The 8,998-nt window shown below is 33.9% G+C and overlaps 1 long non-coding RNA gene across 1 annotated transcript; it reads right to left on the bottom strand.

The window, feature by feature from the left end:
* Window positions 1-644: 644 nt before the first annotated feature.
* On the bottom strand, window positions 645-7,665 carry LOC128546342 (uncharacterized). Its single transcript, XR_008365960.1, has 4 exons — window positions 7,549-7,665; window positions 6,972-7,047; window positions 3,869-4,000; window positions 645-693 (listed from the first exon to the last, which is right to left on the bottom strand). It is a non-coding gene; the product is annotated as an uncharacterized LOC128546342 (long non-coding RNA).
* Between the last annotated feature and the right edge of the window lie 1,333 nt (window positions 7,666-8,998).

Here is an 8,998-nt window from a genome sequence, read left to right as displayed (position 1 = left end):
CCGGTTTTCCCCGTCCACCCCCCCCATACAGATAATTCTGGAATCCCCCTTTAAAGAAAAATTCTGTAAATAATCCCATCTTAAAAAACGGGTCCCAAACTGTTTTTTCTTAATAAACTTTTGTCCTTTAAAAGGGCCCGGGAAAAAAACCCCTTAACAAATTTTGCAAAAAAGTTATTTTAAAAGAGTTCAAATTTTTGTCAGACAAGTTTAATAATTTTTAACCAAATAGTAAAACATTACTACTTTCCCACAATTTTTGGGTTACACTGTATTCAAAAAATTTCTCCTAATGTAATGTAGTTTTTTAAAAGGGTTTTCCCTTTAAAATTAAAGCAAAATATTTCTCTCACTACAAAAACCTATAAAAACCACTACTGAAAGTTGTTTGAAAATTTTGAAATAAAGATTTAATCAAAGTCTTTTAAAAGTTTCTGTCTAACACTTCCTTGGGAAAGTTTATAAAACGTGGTATTAAAAATTTTAAGGGATGGAATCTTTAGATTTGTCTTCAGGGAACTATTTTTTGGATGATCGATATATTTCCCCAAATCCCCTTGGGAAAAGCACTTAGCCTACATATGTCTAACCAACAACGTCTGAGACTGGGGCCAAAGACTTTCCATTTGGGCCAATAATCTGTGGGCCAAGGGGAAAACACTGCATTTTCATCTCTGCCCTGGCTGTTCCCACCTACAAGGGAAGTAATGAAAATTTTTTTTAACTTTTTCTTCAGAAAATGCAAAAAAGCTTTTCATCCTTTTAAATTTCCCGTTTTGGGGCCCCTTCCAAAACTTTAACAGATAAAAAAAGTACCTTCGGGCTCAAGTTTTAAACCCCCATTTAAAAAGGACTTGAATTATGTTTTACAGAATATGTTTTTTCCCACATCAGAAAGACCCTTTAAATTTGGGCTGGGGGAACAAGGGATAGCCTCCAACAGGGAAATCTTTGCCCCCCTTTTCTCATTTGGACAAAGAACAAGATTTAAAATCTTTAGACTGATCCAAAAATATAGATGCCTTTGTCTTAAAAAAAGTAAAAAGATACTAAAATTTAAGTCAATTCCCGAAGCAATGGGGAACTTAAGTAACCCGTTTTCAAAAATAAAGGGGTACTGTTGAAATTTTTTTTAAAAAATCCTACAAGGGAAAAACTTTAACTTAAATCTGCTAAAATTTTTAAAATGGAATTTGGGCCCCTCTTTCAATTTTGGAGAAAATATTTTTTTTTCAAAGGGGGTGTTTTTCGAAAATTTACGACTGAAAAGGAACAGTGCAGACCCCAAAATGAGCCCGCACTGGAAGCAAAAAGGGAGAATCACTTGCATGAGCAGGCTAAAGGTTAAAATGTTGTCATAATTAATCCATTAAAACCCCTATAAAGGTTTGGGAAAGGACTTGATATTTTTCCCCCAAAACCCTGCCCCAAAAGGGGGTTTTTAAAAATACATGTCGATATTTTAAAAAATGATTTCGCAAATTTTTATGAATTAAATAATTTTAAAAAGTTGGGGTATAATAATGTCAAATTTTCCAGGGCTGATGTTTTCTTCAAAAATAAATTCCCCGCAAGGGCATTTACCCCGTTTGAAAAGGGTTTTCCCATTAACAGAACTTAGAGAGCATGGGTACAGTCGACATTGTACTTGTGGGCCACCTCAATTTAAAGGGTTTTTTATTTAAAAAAGAAAAGGTCAAAATTTCCCTTCCCCGAACTTTTTTTAGTATAAAAAAATTCAAAAATTTTTAAACACTTTTTTTTTTTAAAAGACTAAACGGGCCACCTTAATGAGTCCCCCCCACAAGGGGAAAAATTCAACAAGTTGGAAACTGGGCAACAATCCAGCATAATTTTCACTGTTGTGGACTTGGAAAAGTGTTCACGATCTTAAAACAGATTTAAGTTATATTAACAGTCAAAAATAACTTTTCTCTTCTCCAGACTGAAATTCATTAAGAGACCATTTCCCTTAAAAGGGCCCCTTTTTTTAAACAGTCCCTTTGGGCCGGGGCTCTTAATTTTTAAAGTGACCCGAAATTCCCTTTTTTTGGGATCAATAAAAAGGGTAATCCTTTAAACCCCCTTTCCCGTGACCCCATATTAAATAGGTAAACAATCTCCAATAAATTTAAAAAACCCCCTTTTCACAAGGGGCATTAAAAATGTAAACAAACTGGTTTGGGCAAAAACAAAATGAAAACTTTGTTTTCTTTTAATTTAATCATTCTGCCCAAAGCGTTTTTCTCCACTTTTACTCAGGCACCTAAGGCTGATAACCAATTTTACCCCGAATTTTAAGAGATGTTTTTTGAAAAAAATTACTTTTAAATTTTTTAGTTTTTTTTCTTGGGATATTGTTGTTAATCAGTGACATATGACATCAAATATGCGTTAATAAGTATGGAATTTGCACTTTGTAAGTAAATTGAAGTAGCTATGCAATAAAGTTAATTTCATGCAGCTGTGTTATACATTCATTTCAACAGTCTGTTGAATAGACACAAAACATCAGATTTTGTTTAGGCTAAACAACATTTATAAAATGCTAAATTTTATCATGCACATATTTAAACAACAGATAAGAACAATTCTTAAAATATTTTTAAACAAATATTATTGTCATTTTCTAACACTGATTTCACTCAGTTATACGCATCCAGGCAAATAAAACACATCAAAATAAAGTTATTTCTCATAAAAAGTAGTGTATATATTTAATATGAAGATGTTATTTAATGAAAATAAGTAAATATTTTAACTACTTTAGACAAAAACTAGTGCTGAAAATGAGATTATTTTGGACTAATTTTCAGAAATCATGTTTTTTATTTTTGTTTTTATGAAAATTTAAATTTTGAAACAATTTTGTAGAGTTTCTAAAGTATCACACATTAGCTATCGAAATAACTGAGTTATTATTAACACTTTTTTACATAGATCAAGAGACAGTTTCGAAGTTTAACAACCGAATAAATAAATAAATAAATCCGTACTTATAAAGAATATACTCGAGGCCTTTTCTAGCTCCATAGCTGGGTTTTTAATTTTATCTCTGCTAAATTTTGACAGATTTGAATGAAATTCTGGCTCAATGTTTAATGATTTTTTATTGTAATAAAACGTAAGAGCGATTATAATCAGAAGTAAACTCATTTAGCAGTAAAATTGTTTGATCCCACATATGGTATTATTTGCTGCACAGCGACGAGTGAAAAGGTAAATAATTTTGGGTTGCATTATTTCAGCTGTCATTTCTCAATGAATCTTCGTTGATATTTATTTATCTATTTATTCATTTATTTACTTAATATTCTTTCTTTGTTTCGATCACATAAAGAATCATCCGTAATATTCAGGCTTTCGTGAAATCACAAATTGTAACGCGACAGCGCTTGCTTTTACAGCTTTCTTCAACGAAAGCATTTATTTTTTCACAACATCCGGTTTTATTTATGTTTTAAAAATGTTACGCAACAAAAAATTAGATTGGTCAAATTTGTTAGAAAGAACTTTAACATTTCTTTTCAGACCAATGAAATGTGACGACTGAAAGCGTCACGCGGAATTCAGAGCTATTACTGTAAAGACGCATGTACGCAGCGTGCGGTTTCCAGATGTAGATAACAACACCGCCTGGAAGCGGCACGCGATATACAGATAAAAATCTACCAACGCATTAATGAGTCGCGTGGGCAGAATGAGTTAAAAAATATTCTGGTAATAGTTTGAGCATAAATAACTGGAGATCGACCATGTTTTTTTTTTTTATCTCTACTTAATAAAATAAGTACCTGATTTTCTAAAAATTAACTTTACACACTTCAATTGTGACTTTCAATAAATTAAAGTTTATATGCAAGCATACCAAGCAGTGGCAGCAGATTCGGCCTGTAGACATTTTGACAGAGCGATAACTGTTTTGTTGATCTGTTGTTGTAACATAGGCGTGTTTTACTCATCTGTCTTTCATCTTCCTCTCTCATTGTCTCACATAAATCTGTAAATACACATATACACACTTTTTGCATCAACATACAAGTGATATAGTGGCCACTGCAGCATTCTATGATCTGGCAACAAAAGAAAATGCACGAAGAAGCCTTGGTAAAGATGATGCTATTTCTGATTTGTCAAAAAAATAACTGCTTGCTGTGTAATATGGGTTATGACTATAGTTGATAAGTACCTCCAGATGCCACTTTGATACAGGGAAGGTAGACACTGTAATTGTCATCTTGGTGTGGTAAAGAATTGATGCTAGTTTTATAAAAATCCTGCAAGAAGTTTATTTGATCTCAGATCTGTGTGACCCTGACATTGGACCTAATGACCTGGGTAGAGCATATTGTTTGCTGTTATTTGAAAATTCAATGAATAGTTTCAGAGATATGTCTCTGTAAAGAACTGACCAACAAAAAGATGGAATCCTTTGTCTGCAATACAGCCATATAAATATAACTGTAAAGTGCCATTGTTTATTTAGCATAGACAAATTACACAAGATGAATGATTTATTTCAAAGAAGTTACTGAAATAATAATCAGACCATGAAAATTTTATTCTATTTTGAACTAAAATCTGTTTCTATGAACTTTGAAGGAAAATGGCACTGGTATTTTTTTTCAATCAATTACAGCATATATTAGATCCATACAAGACATAACAAGAGGGCCATGATGGCCCTATATCGCTCACCTGTTATCATTGCACTTGAGGACAAGAAGGTCCTCAGTAAAATATCAAAGTCCAAAGGACAGGAACAACAAAGGGAAGAAATTTGGCCAAAAAGAAAAAAAAATCTTACAAGGTATAGATATGTCAAAATACACCTAAAAATTGGAGGTACCATCCATGTTGTACCGCAGAAAAGTGGTCTCGGTTTTTCCCTACGGCCAATAATAAAAAAGTTACTAAAAATAAGCTATTTATAGTAACGTAAAAGGGAAGTAATTAAAACAAGAGCACCGCCTTGCGGGTGCTGACGCTCATCTGATTTTTTTGTATAATAGAAATATTGTCCTACCCATGATTTTCTAAGTCTAAAAAGGGCCATCATTCTTGCAAAAAGCAGGATAGAGTTATGTTTCTTGATTTACAGTGTCCACTTATGATGGTGAAAAACTGCTGCAAGTTTTAAAGCAATAGCTTTGATAGTTTATGAGAAAAGTTGCCTTAAACATAATACTCAACCAAGAAAATGATTTTCTAAGTCCAAAAGGGGCAACAGTTATTGCAAAAAGCAGGATGGAGTTATGTTGCTTGCTGTACAGGGTCAGCTTATGATGGTGAACAAGTGTTGCAAGTTTCAAAGCAATAGCTTTGATAGTTTAAGAGAAAAAGTTGACATAAAGATAAAACTTAACCAAGAAATCTGATATTTTCTAAGTCCAAAAGGGGCCATAAATCTTGCAAAAAGCAGGATGGAGTTATGTTTCTTGCTGTACAGGGTCAGCTTATGATGGTGAACAAGTGTTGCAAGTTTTAAAGCAATAGCTTTGATAGTTTAGGATAAAAGCTGACCTAAACATAAAACTTAACCAAGAAAACTGATTTTCTAAGTCCAAAAGGGGCAATAATTCTTGCAAAAAGCAAGATTGAGTTATGTTTCTTGATGTACAGGGTCTGCTTATGATGGTGAACAAGTATTCCAAGTTTCAAAGCAATAGCTTTGATAGTTTAGGAGAAAAGTTGACCTAAACATAAAACTTAACCAAGAAATCTGATATTTTCTAACTACAAAAGGGGCCATAAATCTTGCAAAAAGCAAGATGGAGTTATGTTTCTTGCTATACAGGGTCAGCTTATGATGGTGAACAAGTATTCCAAGTTTCAAAGCAATAGCTTTGATAGTTTAGGAGAAAAGCTGACCTAAACATAAAACTTAACCAGGCAACGCCGACACAGACGCCGACGCCGACAACCGCTCAAGTGATGACAATAACTCATCATTTTTTTTCAAAAAATCAGATGAGCTAAAAATAAATATTGTAAGTGAACAAAAGAAGGATCTGCCAAATAAATCTGTTGACATAAATGAAATTTCAGATCAGTATCTTCGTTAGTTATGGAGATATACCCATTTTAATTTGAAATAAAGGGAGGTAATTTGACATAAAACCAGTCCATAGTTATCTACCCTGATTGTCTCTGTCCAACTAATAACAATAATGAAATTTCAAATAAGTCCTATAAGTACTTACTGATATAAATCCATTTTGATTACAATCAGGGGAGGTAATCAGATATAAAATAACTCTGGAACCAACGATAGGATCTGATTTGTGATGGAATCCAAGATTTATAAGTTTGTATCAAATAAAATCATAAATGAAATCTCTATATGGCTGCAAAAGGAAAAATAGCCAATTTTGGACCTTTAAGGGGCCATAACTCTGGAACCCATGATGGAATCTGGCCAGTTGAAGAAAGGATCCAAGATCTCGTGGTGATACAAGTTGTGTGCCAGTTTGGTAAAAATCAAATCATAAATAAAGCTGCTATTGTGCAGACAAGGTCAAAATAGCTAATTTTGGCCCTTTCAGGGGCCATAACTCTGGAACCCATAATGGGATCTGGCCAGTTCAAGAAAGGAACCGTGACCTTATGGTGATACAAGTTGTGTGCAAGTTTGGTTAAAATAAAATCATAAATGAAACCACTATCGTGCAGACAAGGAATTGTTGACGCATGGACGCACGCACGGACGACGGACGAAGGGTGATAACAAAAGCTCACCTTATCACTATGTGACAGGTGAGCTAACAAAAAAAAAACCCAACATTTTTCCACTTTTCACTCTCAGTGTCTTATTCAAGCTTTTGGCATAAATAAATAACAGTAGTTCATAGTGAAACTTGAGTGCAAGCAATTAAGGCCAAGGTATAATATCCTTATCTATGATGTGTCATCAACTTCTTTAATCTCAAATAATGTGAATAAAAATTACAAAACAAAAACATAGTTCTTACAAAATATAAGCTATAACACCTATAGACCAACAATCCACTTCTTTTCCATAAGGCTGTTGAGCTAGAATTTCAGGTGCTGCAATAAATATAGAAACAAAATTATCAAACAATCAATGCCTTCCTATTGTTAATCCCCTGTGAGTTCAGATGAAAAGGAATTGAACCCCCTCAGTGTTAGTCCAAGTGGTTAAATATCCAAGCATTTGAACAATGGACTGTGGTTAAAATCATATGATAAATCACAAGAACGCATACTTTGCAAGATAATAACAAGAGCTCCACCTAACTGGACATAAAATAAAATGATTTTACAGACCATGTTTGATGAAGATCCAGCAAGCAGTTCATGAAAAGAGGTGTTTAAAGGTTTTTTTCTACGTTTACCTCTGATGGCTCATAAAATGGTCCAAGTGCCCTGATTTGAACGAAATTGAGAAAGAGAACCTAACAGTGGTTCTACAGACCGAGTTTGGCCCACCCGCTTAGCTCAGTAGGGACAGCATTGGTCTTCGGATCGCAGGGTTATGAGTTCAATCCCCGGGCTGGGCGTATGTTCTCTATGAAGATTTTTACTTACCAACATAGCCAGGTGTTCCACATGCTGTTGCCATAGTACCTGAATCTTCAATCTTTGACAATCCAAAGTCACTGATCATAATCTTTGAAGACTCATCATTACTATAATACAGCAAATTCTCTGGCTGTGAAAAAAGAAAGAATTATCATGTGTTTGAATATGACCAAACATAAATCTCCACCTACTGTTGCTTGGGCAATTATGTTGAGATTTTTATTAACCTTTGTTTCTGTGCACCTGTGGCTAATGTACTCTCTGTATGAATATTTCAGTGAAAGTTTATACCACAAACAAGTATAAGTGCATCGATTCTACTTTTGTTCATATAAACCTCATTTAGAAACTACGGCAGAACAAATACACATACTTTAACTTCATTTAAACATGAACTTCTGGTGCCTTGTTTTCACAAATGTATCACATGACAACTAGCACTTAACGAATACAAAGATTTTACTATGCTGGAAAACATCCAAAACTAAAAGGAAAGGGTAGGTTGCCTGGAAGCACAGAGCATCCCAAACACAACCATAGAGCCAAGCATTGCAAAGCAAGCCTGCAAACTGTAACTAAAATGAGCATGTCTGATCCCTTGCTTATAAAACCCTTGTTCATCCCAAATTTGAGTAGGCATCAACTGTCTGGTCAACTCACACTAAAAAGAATATAAACAAGCTTGAGATGGTGCATTGCTGTGCAATATGATGGGTAAAAAATTACCACTCCACTTATTCCAGTGTTTCAAAAATGCAATAAAGTTTAGGTTAGAGGTCCCTTGAAAACTTAAAATGATGCTAGGCTTATCATGTCTTATAAAATTTTCAAAAACTTGGTTGCTACACAACTTCCCCTTTATCTCCAACCTACTGTTAGGATTACACCCCTTATGCAGCCAGGTTCGTGTTGGCATAGATTATTTCAAATTCTCTTTTTTTCCAAATGCCATTACTCGTAGTCAGTAATGACCGTATGTTTCATAACATAAAACTACATATTTCATAACAACAGACAGTATGAACTGTGTTTCATAGGACTGTAATCTAAATGTTCAAATGGAAATGTTCCCATTAGAGCTTGAATGCATGAATTCCATTTCTGAGCTCTAAATATCCTTTTCATGTGTTCAATTTCCAAAAAGAAAGGATGTTAATGTTTCATTAACCATTCCTTCACTTATTCTGGCATAAAAATATGCAACTGCCGACCTACTGACCCATTTCTTGAAATGCTGGCTAAGAAACAGCAAACAAACATTTTTAATGACTTAAATCTAACTGAATTTAAAAAAAACAGTAGGTATAGCTAGAAGAAAATACAGACCAGATATGCTAAATATGGGTGTATTCTTAATACATAGCTATTATGGTTTTACAGCTCAACGAAGATTCTAGCAAACAATAAGACCACAGTGGGAGTATCAATTACCCTGGTATTTGGCAGAAAATGAGAG

This window comes from Mercenaria mercenaria, chromosome 10, assembly GCF_021730395.1.
Source record: "Mercenaria mercenaria strain notata chromosome 10, MADL_Memer_1, whole genome shotgun sequence".
In the NCBI taxonomy this organism is placed as follows: domain Eukaryota; kingdom Metazoa; phylum Mollusca; class Bivalvia; order Venerida; family Veneridae; genus Mercenaria; species Mercenaria mercenaria.
Note: the sequence above shows the minus strand (reverse complement) of the source record. Positions and strands in the feature narration are given on the sequence as shown.